The sequence below is a fragment of the Narcine bancroftii genome, chromosome 5, assembly GCF_036971445.1.
Source record: "Narcine bancroftii isolate sNarBan1 chromosome 5, sNarBan1.hap1, whole genome shotgun sequence".
In the NCBI taxonomy this organism is placed as follows: Eukaryota; Metazoa; Chordata; class Chondrichthyes; order Torpediniformes; family Narcinidae; genus Narcine; species Narcine bancroftii.
In genome coordinates this window covers 101,948,284-101,964,240 of record NC_091473.1, presented here as the reverse complement: position 1 = coordinate 101,964,240, position 15,957 = coordinate 101,948,284, and the positions used below count along the sequence as shown (strand labels likewise).

General features: G+C 40.1%; 1 protein-coding gene across 50 annotated transcripts in view; it reads right to left on the bottom strand.

Moving 5' to 3' along the window:
* The window catches only part of nfia (nuclear factor I/A), a 607,739-nt gene that overhangs the window by 211,315 nt on the left and 380,467 nt on the right, over positions 1-15,957 (bottom strand). The gene's annotated exons all lie outside the window — the stretch shown is intronic.

The following is a 15,957-nucleotide window of genomic DNA, read 5'->3' as shown; positions in this document are numbered from 1 at the left end:
TTCTTTTAAAGCTTTATCCAGTCATTTCCCCCTGCCAGCATGCACACACATTCCTCTTCCCCATTACTCCAACCAGCCCACCCTACATTAAACACTCTAAAATCTCTGCTTCCACACATCAAGACCAGATATAGTATTGTCTTTCAATATCGCTGTTGAGGCTAAAATAGCAAGGAATAGGAAGGAACCCAGTTCTGAAAGAGGACCATGTCATCAGATAATTCTCTTCGATATACAAAACATTTTACTAGGAGCAGTTGCACAGAATCTGCCAGATTTTCTCATTAACAATCCTTCATTGTGTTCATTATATCCTTTTAAATTAATTGACTGCACAAATCTTCATTATCATCTGTGCTTTTGCTTCAGCACAACTGCCTTGTGGGCAAGGTTTGTGCTACTCTCTTTAACAGTCATAGAATTGTACTGCATAGATACAGGCCCTTTGGCTCACATTGTCCATGTCGACCTTAATAATGATCCTCACTAATCCCATTTGCCAGCACTGGGTCCATATTCTTCTATGCTTGTCTATTTAAGTGCTTGCATCCAATTCCATCTCCTTGGAAAATAAATTCTAGATATCAATCACATGAACATTGCAACCCAGTACAAGCCCTTTGAGTCCAATCTCTATGCAAAGAACCCAAAGTCCCCTTTAAAAGAGATCCTTCCTCTCATCAGCTTAAACCAATGCCTTCATGATAGATATCTCTACCCTGGGAGAAAGATTCTATCCATGCTCTCAATGCCTCTTATAATTTTATGAATCTCTCTTGGGTCACCCCTCAGCCTCCTTCATTCCAGGGAAATCAACACCTGCCTCTCCAATCTCTTCCTGTACCTGAAGTCCCCTAATCCAGACAACATACTGGTCAATCTCCTTGTCAGTGCAACCCTATCCTTCCCATTATGTGACATCCTGAACTATAAAAAATACCTCCAAGTGTAGTCTATATAGTGTTTTGTAAAGTTGCAACATAATGTCCCAATTTTATCTTTTGATTGCTGACCCATAAAGGCAACCGTGCTATATTTCACTATCCTAGCTACTTCATGTCTTTATCATGGAACGAAGAATTTAAATCCTAAGGTCCCTCTGTCCATCAACATTCATTCATTATTGTCCTACAATTTGTTGTAATATATTTTATCTGTAACTAACTTCCAAAATACATAACTTTATACTTTTCATGATTAAATGCCATCTGCCAACATTCTGGTTAACTTTCCACCTACATCCTGCTATAGCCTTGGACAAACTTCCTCACTTCCCAGAATACCACTATTTTTTGTGCCATTTACAAACAAATCATTCATATCTCCAACATTCACATGCATATTTTTAATTCATACTTCTGTGGTACACCACTGGTCACAAACTTTCAACCAGGAATGTATCCTGCCATTTCTTCCCAAGACAATTTTAGATCCCTTGGATGCCATTATCCTTAACCTTCGAGTCCCATTTTTCATGTGGGATCTTGACAAATATCTAAATAATGCTAAATACAAACAACATCTACCACATAAATGAGGCAGGATTTTCTCAGCTTAAAGCCGTGATGATTATTCCCAATAAACTCCTGCTTTTCCACATGTATGCCAATCCTATCTTTCAGAACTTTCTCCTATAATTTCTCTATCACTGACAAAATGCTCACTGCACTTTAGTTATGTAACTCATCCTTCCTTGCCTACTTTAAAAAAAGGAACAATTCTAGCTATTTTCCAGACTTTTGGTACCTCACCTGCAGTTAACAAAGGAGCAAAAATCTACCCCATCCCTCAAGATGTCACCTGGTGTGGACATTGATGTCTCCTTTAAAACATAAACAAACAACATATTGCTTCTTTGAATGGTCTAGTTAAGACACACCCACTCTCAGGAAACTCTAGAAGTAGGCTCCTCAATGGGGGCCACACCTTTGCCCTCTCTCTGGTGTTTATTCTTATGCCTTTGCATATTCTTTGAAGAAGGGGTCAAGTCAGAAACATCAGTAATACCTTCACCTCCTATGGATGCTGTGAGATCAGCTGCATTCCTCTAGCATTTCTCTGTGTTTTTACTACAATCACAGCAACAGGAGATCTTTGTGTATTACTCCTCTCTGAAGATCCAGCTGTGCTGGATGGGTCACGTCTCCAGAATGGAGGACCATCGCCTTCCCAAGATCGTGTTATATGGCGAGCTCTCCACTGGCCACCGTGACAGAGGTGCACCAAAGAAAAGGTACAAGGACTGCCTAAAGAAATCTCTTGGTGCCTGCCACATTGACCACCGCCAGTGGGCTGATCTCGCCTCAAACCGTGCATCTTGGCGCCTCACAGTTCGGCGGGCAGCAACCTCCTTTGAAGAAGACCGCAGAGCCCACCTCACTGACAAAAGGCAAAGGAGGAAAAACCCAACACCCAACCCCAACCAACCAATTTTCCCCTGCAACCGCTGCAATCGTGTCTGCCTGTCCCGCATCGGACTTGTCAGCCACAAACGAGCCTGCAGCTGACGTGGACTTTTTACCCCCTCCATAAATCTTCGTCCGCGAAGCCAAGCCAAAGAAGAAGACTCCTCTCTCTGCCCATCCAGGAGTGTTCTGCTGAACCTGATCCAAAGCTTCCAGCCATGGAATATTGTCAGTGGACTCTGTTGAAAGAGTAGCTCAGCACCTTTAAAAAAAATGGAAACTGCACCCTGTTTTAGTTGTGGCACACTTTGTGCACATTGGAGGTTTGAGCCATTTGCAGCTATTACAGAACCTGCCCAGTCAGATCATTGAATGTCATCAAAGTGCACATTAAATGACAAGAAAAAAAAACATGAACTCCAAGGTTCACTGAGATTATTCCATAAAGGTGCACTTTCCAATTCTGAATAAAACTTTTGTTGTGCATTAGGTGCTAACTGATGCTAGGAGGGGGAAAAAAATCAGTTATAAAATTGTTGGTTGTGATGGCAGATTCCTAGTCTTTGTGCAATTATTCCAATTTACCTGAAAATGATCACTGATGTGATCCACTCCAGTCAAAAAAGATTCTGGACTGTTTTCCTCTTTTGGAATGTTACGAGCCCAGAGGACCCCAAAACCCAGCAGCAATAGATATTCACCACAACAAATGGTTACTTCAACAAAAGCTGCTTTTAATTATCTTTAAACATGAAAATAGAACTACACTTTAACTTATCCGTATTATCTTACTTTACCTAACTTAGCCTCCTTCTAATTCTAAGCACACGTGTGTGTAATGTGTAAGTTCAGAAAGGTTCTTTGGTTCACAGTTCAATCTCACTTCTCATTCCTCCAAGTTCACTGGTTGCAGGCAATTCTTATACTGTGCACAGAATTTAACATTTATAAAGTTCACCAGGCTTTGGTGCTCAAAAGGTAAATGGTTATTGCTCAGGAAGTTTCTTGTCGGTTTTCAGAGAGAGATTTTTTGTTCCACGACATCCACATCTGATGTACTTCCACCAGCCACTCTAGTGTCTTGCTGTCAGAACTTGCCCCTTCAGGGTTCTCCAGATGATAACCTCTCTCTTTCAGGTCACCACAGACTTCCTTTTTGTTTCCCTTATTCCAAGTGAAACATTAGACAGCCAGTTCTCTCCTCTTGCATGAACCACAAGGGCTTTGACTAGGCCATCTTCCAAACTGGAGCTTCTTGCCAGCTTGTCCTGACCAGTTCCAGCTGCTCTTACTGGCTGTAACACTGTACAAGTGATATCTGTATCTCTCTCTCTCAGAGAGAAAGCCTGTTTGACTCTCTCTGCTTACAAAACCACAGCAAGCTCTCCTTCCAGACAGCAGTGGCTCCAGCATTCTCTTTCATCTGTTGCCTTTGGTAAACAACAATCCATTAGTGAATTCTCTTGAGCACTCTTCAAAGCTCTTGGAAAAGCAGTGGAGCCGCTATGTCTAGCATTAGCAGAACTCCAGTATTTCAAATAAGATCTGTTTTAAAGTGTTTGTATGTAACGGGGGAAAAAATCCATTGCACAATCTAATTTCTATGCTCTAGTTTTGAAGTCAAGAAAATATGACAGAATATGACAGTAGAAATAGGGATAAAGCAGAGATGTGATTAATTATTCTGTGCTTCATTACTACTGGATTCCCAAAATAAATTATAGCTGGAAAATAAATAGGGGCTTTTGATCTATCATTTCACTCTTCACGTTATCATCAAACATATTATTTTTGAGGTAATGTTGATGAGTGAGAGTTACAAAAACAACACTGGACAACAAAGATTTTGCTTTCTGAACTTTTTAGTGCATTTTATAGATTTTGGCTGCTGATCATGAAAATCACATTTACATTTTCCTGTTAAGAACCTTTTTTTAGATATAACCTATGGTTCAAGCATGAATTAAGCATACATACTTCAAGGATACAAAATTGTGAAGTGTAATATGTAATTGAAAGTTCATTTTCTGCATTTGCACTTGGACTTCTTCCCTGATGATCTTGGTGCAGTCAGTGACGAGCATGGTGAAAGCCATTGTGATCATGGAAAATCGGCATCAGTGCAACTAGAATCCATCAATGCTGGCTGACTATTGTTGAACCCTGACACAAGAAGCATCAGATGCTGAGTACAAATCAGTGGCAAAATGTTTTTTAGGTCAGTTGAACTAATATAATGTGTCAGCATCATTATGCAATTAAATTCAATAAAAAGCTAATGTAATGTTTCTCAGTCTTCCTACGTGATGCAGCAGATCTGAAATTATCTTGTGTTTGGATTGAGGTTGTCCATCATAATCATCAATTTAGGAAATAAACCTTATGAAAAGATTTGTTGTCCAGAGCAATTAACAAACAGGGTTCTGCGTTCAATAAATGCAGAGATTTCAATTTCTCCTAAAATTAAAAGCCCCAGACAAGAGATGTTGCGACCCACTTACCAGCAAGCGAACTTGCTCCAAAAATGGCGGATGTGCTGTGGAAAACATGGGAAATTGACCTGTATTCAATACAGGTTTTTAATCTGAACTGATGATGTCCATGTGACAGAAGCAGTGATGTACATAAGCCCATCATGCAAGCCTGATGGTGTCAGTTTGCACCAGACTCTGCAGCGTATACATGGACTACCTTGCGTATACATCAACTCAACAACGTGTACAGTGATACCACAACGTGTACATTCACATCTACAGTAACTCACATTGGTGATCCCATTGGTACAAATGATATTTGGATCGCAACATGGAAAATTTTTCTTCAATACATGCTGTGGCTCTGAAACTGCCAACGTTTTGGACTTCACAACTATGTGTATGGTTTGACTAAGCAGAATTCCAGTTGAGGCAGATAACATCTGATTTCACGCGGTATTATGTAGTAAGTGCCTTAGATCAAGAGACGCCATGCCAAGTTTCCAATTTTCTGCAGCGACCTCCGGAAGAGGTCAAGTATATGGCGCTCAAAAGTTGCTCATCAATACCTTTGGCCTCTCACGATGATGGCTTGGGAGATGCTGGCACTAGTGGAAGGTCGCAGGCCCTGCCTCGTGTTCGAGCAGTCTTTCTTGGAAATATCCACATGCTGCTGGCCGATGAGGATTTCAGTGACCCGTGGAGAGTCGTGGCCTGTGCTGACATTCTATAGCGGGCTAAGCAAGAAAGCGTAACATTCATGAGATAGGTCATAGCAGCAGGACCGGCAGCAGGGTCAATCAAATCCGCTGTCAGATCACCAGTCAACCAGGAGACAACGGGACGAAGATAGCCCCCAGTGATGTTTCTACTATCAATGATGGGGCACAGAAGCTAGTCGCTGCTGACCTCACTGTGCGTTTCAGGGAAAACACCGGGGCTAGCCATTGCTAATGGCTATGGCAGCTGGCAATCGAGATAGCTTTTTATATGTCTGGGATAGACATTCCGGCCAGTGTTTCTTGGTGGATACAGGGGCTGAGATCAGTGTGGTTCCCCCTTCAGGGTGTGACACACATAAAAGAAAGCCCGGGCCATCATTGAAAGATGTGAACTTCAGTACTATCCAGACATTTGGCACGCATAGGATCCAACTTCAGTTCGGCGATACTAAGTTCACATTGGCCACGGTTGCACAACCACTATTGGGAGCTGATTGCCCCAGAGCACATGGCCTGCTGGTTGATCTAGAGCAGGTGTCACCAACCTTTTTGAAACTGCGAGCTACTTCAAGGGTACTGAGTAATACGAAGGGCTACTTGTTTAGTACACACTTCTGAAATAACAAAGTTGCGCGGTTTACCTTTAATTATATATTATTATTAATGATTAATGATATTCATCTATGTGAAGACACTGATCACGTTAATGATTCCTCACAATAATCATTAACAATGATTTAACAAGGTAGGAAACAGATACGTTTCAACAAGCAACACTTTACGGTACATAGAAATGAATAAATGTATTCCATTGGAAAAAATAACATAATTTAAAAAATAAAGTCACATTGTTTGAACAAATTTGGGAACCGTACATGGAACACAACAGAGAAGGCCTACCGCGGACCTCCACCCACTAAAATGATAGAATGAGAAGACGAAATGAACTGACCCAGTGTGTAAAAGTAGATGACATGTCATTGTTTAATGGGTTTATTGCATGTATATGTTGAACGTTTAATGGGTTTGGAGGGGGGGGTGGTGGGAAGGAGGGAGGGAAGGGAGGGGGGAGAAAGGGGAGAAAATGACACTGTGTATATTCAAGAGGGAAATGTTTGTGTGTATTTTGGTTGATATGGTTCATAGTGTGAAAAATTAAAAAATTTAAAAAACATGCAACACTTTATTTCTATTAATCTCTGCATCTGTTTCATTTTCAAATGATCACATTTGCAACATTTCATAGGAAATCATCATTTCCCATTTTTACCAGCCACTAACTCTAACAATTTTTAACAAATCATGAACTATGTACCATATTTGTACGTTATCAATTATGTAAGATTTAACAAAAATCAACTCTCAGATTTTTAAATAAATCTTATCACATTTTGTACTAATCACCAAATCTACAGCATTTTTAACAAAATTACATCTGTCACACTTTACGAACACATTCGTCACAATTTTTCAATATTTGAATTTGTTAGTCAGTAAAAATAAACATTAAAAGATGAGTAATTTAATATAAAAACTTATGAACTCCAACAGAATTTAACTTTAATATGGCACTGCCATGTTGCCACTGACAACATCTGGTATCTGTTTTTTTTTTGTCTGTTAGTGGGAAGCCTGGCATTGCATGCCACTCACCCGTGTACTGTAATCTGGGGTGTACCTTGACACTGCAACTCTGAGTGAGTCTTGCAGATGTGCATCAGTGAGGCTTGTTCTGTGTTTGTTCTTGATGAGGTTCATGTCAGAAAATGCTGATTCACAGAGATATGTTGAACCAAATAAGCTGGCAACCTTCATAGCTGCTGTGCATATACCAAGTTTCCGGACATAGCCGAAACTCTTCTAACCATCGTACTTGCCCCCAGTTGGACATCGGAGAGAGTGGTTATGACATCGGCTCCATACTTCTCGTCTTTAAACACAGTGTTTGCAATTATCATCATTGCTTCATTGAAAACCTCCCCATCTGAAAATGCCTTCTTCATCTTTATCAAAAAATGTATAGCTCTGAATGAGGCTTTGGTTGTTTATTGGGAGTTTTTCACTGGCCTCGTAAAAATAGACTGCTGTTTGCCCAAAGCTGCCTTTAAGTCGCGGGCTTTTTCTGCCCAGTGGGAAGTTAGGATGGTAGCTTTTGTGACACGTACTGAAGTGTCTCTCCACGTTGTGCTGCTTTGCCGTCACCACAGTCACACAGTTTTCTTTCACAGTAGTAAAAAAGAACTCTTCCTCCCATTCACTGTGAAAATGATGTTTTCTTTCTTTTTTTCTGCCATGTTTTTGGGAGTAGAAACCACATTTAGCTTGTCATCTTCGCAGCGCCCGCTAGCTTATTCAGCAAACGCTGATGGTTGTCATGAGCACATTACTGACCTTTGAACCAGACTAGATCAGAGTTCATGTATATTAAACATTTTTATTTTTAAAAATGTTTTTTTATACAGTATTTTCATTTTCAAATCTACATCAATGCAAGTCTTTCAAAAAGAATTGCAACACAATTAAATAAAATTTTAGACGGACCTCATTGGTGACTAGTGCTATTTTTAGAACAGCCTCATTTATGTGGTAGATGTTTTAGAACTCATGTGGTCCCTGAGGGCGACATGGTGCTCGCGGGCACCGTGTTGGTGACCCCTGATCCAGAGAGACGAAGGCTTGTTCATACCAACACTTTCCAGATCTTCACCCTGGGTGAGGCCAACCTGCCAGCCCCGCATTTAGAGTCCATTATTCTCCTTGAGAATGAATTTGCCAGGTTGTTGGCTGAATACTCCGCAATAATTACGCTGCAATTCACCTCGGCAATACCAAAACATGGGATGCAGCACCACATACCTACTGAAGGGCCACCGCTGCATGCCCGAGTTTGCAGGCTCCCTCCAGATAAACTTCGTCTGGCCAAACAGGACTTTGAAAGGATGGAGGACATGGGTATTGTGACTGGGATGCAGAATTGAAATGGTTGGCCATTAGGATGTGGGCAGAGCAAAGGTCTGGGTTCAGTTTCTATGATGTAGAGAAGGCTGCATCGGGAGCTCCGAAACCAGACGTGGAGGTTTATTGATGGGATTCCTGACAGGTGAAGGCTCAGTCACTGATATTAGGGAAAGAAGTGATCAGGACACCAGGCTTGGAAGATAGCCTGCGCCTAAGGTGGGAGAAAAATAGATCACCAGAGATAACAAGGCCGTGGAAGATTTGAAAAGCAAAAATTAGTTTTTTAAAAATAAAAGCATTGCTTAACAAGGAGCCAGCAGAGACCAATCACAAGGAAGATGACTGAATTGGACTTGGCAGACCAAAAATTATATTCCATCAGCAGTTAAGAGAACCTGAACTGAAGGCTTTTAGAGTTAAATAATTTCTATTGCATAGATGAGCACTTATGACAAATATTGACTAATCTTGATGCCTGTTTGAGAGGATGGAGTTGAAAATACAGCATTGATACAGCAGTTGAATTGACTGCCTAGATGCAGTTTAAACTGTTCCCTGGATAAGAGAATAATTTCAATGCCTCTGGTTTCTATCCTGGACTCTTTCTGGTCACAATTCTGATTTGAAATGTTTTTGTGCGTTTCATGTATCTTGCTACATTTAATAGCATATGTGCTTTGCTGTGATTAGCTTTTATTGGGATTGGGAAGCAGGAAAGTTAGCAGATGATACCAACTCTACCTGCAGACAACAGGACTTGTGCCGATATTTGCTTCCATGGGAAAATTCCCTTGGCCTCATACATGTGGCACAAACCTGGCACATTCAAGTCAAGTCTCTTTTATTTATTTCAGTAAAGACGAGATAGCATTTCTCCATAAATGAGTTAGACTAGAAGTTAAACACATTAAAATATTAAAACTTGTACAGTAACAGACCACTATTCACAAATGTTATGGGAGTTCAGGAGTCTGATGGCTTGGAGGAAAATGATGTTGCCCAATCTGGACATAAGGGCCTGAGTGCTGCAGTACTTCCTACCAGATGACAGAAGGGAGAACAGATTACTTGAGGGTGTACGGATCCCTTCACAATCTTTATTGCCTGCTTCAAGTGTAGTAGATGTCCTTCATGGTAGGAAGAGAGTCCCCAATGATCTTTTCTGCTGATCACTATCCTCTACAAGGTCTTGTGGCCCAAGGAGGTACAGCTTCCAAACCAGGCGGTGATGCATTTGCACAGGATGCTCTCAATACATTCTCTGTAGAATGTTTTGAGAATGGAGGGTGGGAGGTGAACTTTCCTCAGGAAGTAGAGACACTGCTGGGCTTTCTTGGCTATGGAGCTGGTGTTGAGGGACCAGATGGGATTCTCCGAAAAGTGCACTCCAAAGAACATGATATTCTCGACAACCTCAATGGTCGTGCTGTCAATAGCCAGCGGAGTGTGGTTCCCTTGGGCCCTCTTGAGGTCGACAACCATCTCTTTTGTATTTTTTAACATTCAGATAAAGTTTATTGGCTCTGCACCAGTTCGTTAGTGACTGCACCTCATTTCTGTTCGCTGACTCGTCATTCTTACTGATCAGGCCCACTACAGTTGTGCCGTCAGCGAACTTGATGATGTGGTTCGAGCTGTGTTTAGTTGTACAATTGTGGGTCAGCAGAGGGAACAGCAATGGACTCAGGACACAGCCCTGGGGGTTGGAGGGGGGTGGGGCGCCGTGTTCAGTGTGATGGTTTTGGAGTTGCTGTTACTGATTCGGACTGCCTGACAGGAAGTTGAGAATCCAATTGCAGAGGGAGGTGTTTAGACCCAGCAGGCTCAACTTCCTTATCAGATACTGTGGTATGCTGGTGTTGAATGCTGAGCTGAAGTCAATAAACTGCATTCGAACATACGAGTCATTTTTTTTCCAGGTGGGTGACAGCTAGCTGGAGGGTGGTGGCGATGGTATCGTCTGTAGAGCCATTGGGTCTGTATGCGAACTGCAGGGGATCTAGTGCCGGGGGCAACAGGAACTTGATGTGCCCCATGACGAGCCTCTCAAATCACTTGATGACAATGGATGTGAGTGAGACATTGAGGCAGGACACAGGCCAATATTTTGGTACAGGGACAATGGTGGTGGCTTTGAAGCACATTGGGACTACTATGCTTTTCAGGGCGATGTTAAGGATGTCAAATTATATCGGGGTAAAATATTGGAGCAACAGTGACTCACTGGAAACATGTGACGGGTATGCTGAAATTGGATGGGATAGGTTACATATGATGAATAATTTGAGGCTTTAAATGGAAAGGCACCACAATATCTTCAAAGATAACTAATGTTTCAGGCCTGAGCCCTCTGAACATTGGTTAACTTTTACCTGTGGACGCTGCATAACCTGCTGGGTACCTATAGCACATTTGTGTATTGTATTTGACCCCATCATCTGCATATTTTCTTGTTGAGCAACAATGTAATCAAAACTTCTTTAAAAAAAAAACATAAGGAATTAAAACACATCTCAAGGACGAGACACACTGGAGAAGGACAGATTCTATAACAAAGATGGTGCTGAACACAGCTTTGAAATATTTTGCGGTTTGGAACTGTAAAAGCTACTGTTGTTAAAAAGAAACTCTTAAACAAAAACTGGCCAAGGAGAAATTCTTGCAGCTTCACTGACCTGAATGTCAATGAGATGTTGGTTTCATAGTTTCTATGAACCTACAGTTTCCATGGTCATTTTCCTCTTTGCACTGGTTCAATGTCACTCCAGTTCCTTCTAAATTTTAAAATAATCCTGTGGTAAGGTAGAATCTTAAAAGCAATTCTTTGATCAGACTCCTTATTTCAGTTAATTAGCCACATTGATAAAGGTTTTTTTTAACATGAAGGGTTTTGTTACATTGATAAAGCTTCTGCTTTTAACTCTGGACTCTAGATAACCAGCAATGTCTCTGTATTTTTCTATCTACAAATGTGATGTCTCATCAATTATCACACAATTCAACCTTTGACACCATACAATAAACAGTTTTAAACACACACACACACACACACACACACACACACACACACACACACACAAACCTTCAAAATGTAAAATGAAATGTTATAAATATTCATTTTCTTAAATGATCAAAGCAGTCAAAGGGATTCCTTTGGGAGCTACTTCTGTACAGTACAATATCAATCTGTTTTTGGAGCAACATAATGAGAGAGGACTGGACCTACACAATGCAGCAAGATATTACTGTAGGCATGCACGTAACAATGAAAAATACACAAGCTGGGCTGACTTTTGCTTTTAATGCATTTTTAATTCAAAGTGGTTTCTTTAGGTTGGTGTTATCGGGCTTAGTGGTCCACAACCATCATCCTCACCATGTTTCTGATCGGAAGGTGGGCACTACTACAGGAAAGAGAGGATCCAGTGTGTGTAAATCCTGAGAACTGCAATGGCCCAGGTGCAGGGCCACCCACCTGTTTTTGCCATAGGATGATGCAGTCTAGGAGGCCAATCTACTCATCCTGTCTAGACTGGCTCCTTGGCAATACCCTCTCTTTCCACAAAGGCCTCCAACTTTGTTTCCTTGGGTATATTCACCCAGAAAGTTCAAGAACTTTGCAAACCGAATCTTCCACAACTGCCTTTGACAGATTGTTATACCTGTACTCAGGTTACTCTGTTAATTTATGTTATCTAATTATCAGCCTTCCTGACAATGGAAACAGCTTATCCCTCATTTTTAAATTTTTTAAAATAACCTCCTTAATTTTTCCCGCTCGAGGGTATTAAGATAAGGCCAGAGAAAAAGAAAATGTTTAAGATTTTTAAATTTAAATTTCGACATTACAGCATGGTTACAGGCCATTTCGGCCCACAAGCCTATGGCGCCCATTACACCCAATTAACCTACAACCCCTGGTATGTTTCAAATGGTGGGAGGAAACCAGAGCCCCTGGAGCAAACCTGCATAGACATGGGTGGGGAAATGTACAAATTCCTTACAGACAGCGCGGGATTCCAACCCTGGTCCCGATTGCTGGCGCTGTAACAATGTTGTGCTGACCGCTGTGCTATCCGTGCCGCCCCAAATTTGCCTCTAGCTTTTAGCATTTTTTTTTTGATCAGACCAAAGATGGACAATGCCCTGAAGATATTCATCCCGGTAAGCTGAGTCTCACGTTCCCTAGGACCTCAAAAAATATTATTAATCTGCAGGCAATGAAAATTATATTCTTGAAACCCTATTCAAATGACATCATTCAGCTATTCATTCCAAAACCCTCATAACAATTAATTAGCAATGCCAAAACAAGGCCTATTGAGGACTACAGCATTGTAAATTAGGAATCATACAAAATTGTTGAGAAAATTTGATTAGCAGTATGATACGGTTTATATTCAGCATTCTTGTTTTTATTCGAGTTAGGAATCATTAGGCATTTTTTTCAGGATAAAAAATCCAGTAAAAAATTTAAGCAAGAGGCTTTGATACCAAGTAACACCATAACTTAAGCAGGACATCAGGAAGTTTTCCATACCCTGGCACATGAATTAGAACACCGTGTTTTATTGGATTTTAACTGATATCCTTCAACGAATCCCAACAAACTAGACAAACTACATTCTCTATCATTTCCGACTCTCCTTGTTGGCACTCAATAGCTCTAGAAATTGGTCAGTGCCAACACTGGAGTACAGAGTAATTTTAAAACCTCAGACTAATTAAATAATTGGACAGCTTTTTATAAGAAAACTTCCAATCTTGCCAATAGCTTCACATAAATTCTGTTATATTAAAAACATAATCAAAATAAGTTGGTCTTCATTTTGCTGTTAAAATTGTTAATTCATCATATAATTAAGAAATTTGAAATGTTAACATGCTCAAATTGTTACCATCTCCCAATGTGAAACCAAGTCACATTCCAACACAATCGGTACGATCCTGAACCTAAAGCTATATCTTGTCTACTGTTCCAGGTTTTCAGACCAGTTGGTGCGTTGTGGCACGGTATCTGCCCCTCAGTTTTACAACCACAACTGGTGCATTCATTTGAATAGAGTCACTGACCATCAGTGTAAAGATAATTATTTGTTTATTTTTCTTTATTTCTCCCTGTGCATTTAATTAATTAATAATAATTTGCCTTTTTGTGATTTAACTGTTTTTAAATGTCTCCTGTCTGTCGGGGTTGAGCTAGTAATGGAGCTTCAAAATGACTTTGATTGATTGACACTTGTAGCCTGTTTCATTCAGGGTCAATCACAGAATCAAGGACTTGAGGTTCTAGGCAACCATAAGATGAGCACAGATGGAGGATTGGATTGGGCTCAGCTGAATTAATTTCATTTTTACAATAAAACTCTGATAATCCAGCACCCACAAGGAGCTTGGTAGAATATGAGCTGCATATTTTCTGAAGACTTGACAAAGGTAATTGTGCTCCTTCATTGTTTGCAAGTTTCTTGTGAAACCTATTATGTCTGCTTTAAGCCACACCGTAAGGAAAACCATAGTGGCCAGAACAGAAAATTCCATAGGTGCTCAGCAGACCAGCAGCTTTCATGGAAACCTAAACAGTCAACATTTCATGTCAGTGAGCCTTCATCAAAACTGGAAATGTTGGAGTGAGGGCAAGGAGTGGACAGATGAGAGATGATATCCGAGTTATCAAAGTTGTCAAGAGAAACAATTTTTGGCAACTGAAGGGCAAAAAACATGAGAATACATTGAAGTTGAAATATCCATCAACATCTGTGGAGAGAAAAAAAAGTGGTTTCCTGAAAAAGTTGTATTCAGAACAAAAAATGTGGTTTCCTGAAACAGTTGTATTCAATATTAATTTCTGATGGTTGGAACACGTTCAGACAGAATAGGAGGTGGTGCTCCTTGATCTTAAATTGGGTTTCATTGGAACAATGTAGGAAGCCATCGACAGAAAGGGGAGAGAATGAGAATCTATTAAAGTGATATGTGATTGGAAGATCAGAGTTTCCACTGTAGACCAAACAAAGGTGTTCTGGAAAACAGTTATTCAATGTGCATTTATACCCCCCCCCCCCCCATCCCCAACACAGGATAGACTACCTCATAAGTACTGAATGTAATTCACTAAAATGGAAGAAAATTACTTATAAATGATGGAGAAGCAAAAACTGGGAAAAGGGAATTAAATCACTAAAGGAAAAATTACCTGGCATGGTTCTATCACATTAAAGATGTATTTATGAGTGGTTTAGTAGATTTTACAGCACAACTTAATCCATTGGCAGAGCATCAGAAAGTATTGACTTTACAGATTGTCAAAGGACAAACTTAATACCTGACTCACATCATCCTCAAAGGAAAGTAATGCAATGTTTCCTGGCACAAAGGAGCATCTTTTTGAATATCATCAAAAGCTCGCTTCTTTTTTCATCCTATCGATAAGATTCCCAATGATCAAACTAATCTCTCAAACCATTTTGTGCTTGGTCTGAAACAAGGCCACACCAACCTTTTGCAGCTGCAGTGACTCCAAGTGGCCTCAAACCTTTGGGTTGTGCAATCATCCCAAAAGCAAATCAGGTTGTGAGTGAAAACAGGCCACAAGACATCTTATAATCTGAGGCTTCGCTCAACTTGTGCTGATTTTAAAACTTTCTGATAATCATAAGCATTCAAATAAGTTGACATGAATTAATTTATTCAAATAAATTAATTGAAAATTAGCCCATTTTCAAAAGTTAGATTAGACATTTATTTTAAAACAGTAATCTGCTGCAAAATGAAAAACACATAATAGTGAAAAACAAAAATAAACAAATCATTGAACTTCACCAACCCCATTCGAATGAATGAGACCGCTAAGGCCAGAAATGAAGTCTTAGCTTAGCAGGTTATGGAACTCAATGGTTGGAGGCATCTGATATACCTGCATTTGGCCTTCAGTGCATTGGCTCAGAAATGCAGGATGTAATTGTATTCCTCAATTTTGCTTTCACTAAATTATGTAGTACAGGTACCAAATGGAAATGCACAGATGAACCAATGAATTTAAGAACATAATTTTATTCCATTGTTTAGGGATAACCTTTGGCCTGAATGTACAACTCTGGAGCTGAAAGGGTAGCAAGTTAGCTTGGTCCTGAGCAACAGAGAAATTTGATTTCCCAAGTCAATTTATAATTGCACCACAATATCAATAACTTCTCGCAGTAATCATGTTCTCTCTTCATTTGGCAAAATTTAAAAGGTGACATAAAGACATAACTTCAGATTTTAAAACTATGGTTAACCTCATCAAATAAACATCCAGTTGCAAGAAAGTTTAGCAAAGTTGTTATTAAAAGTAAAACTATCCGTAAGTAAAGAAAAAAAAACAACAAACTTTTCCACCTTTTGTTTTAATTGTAC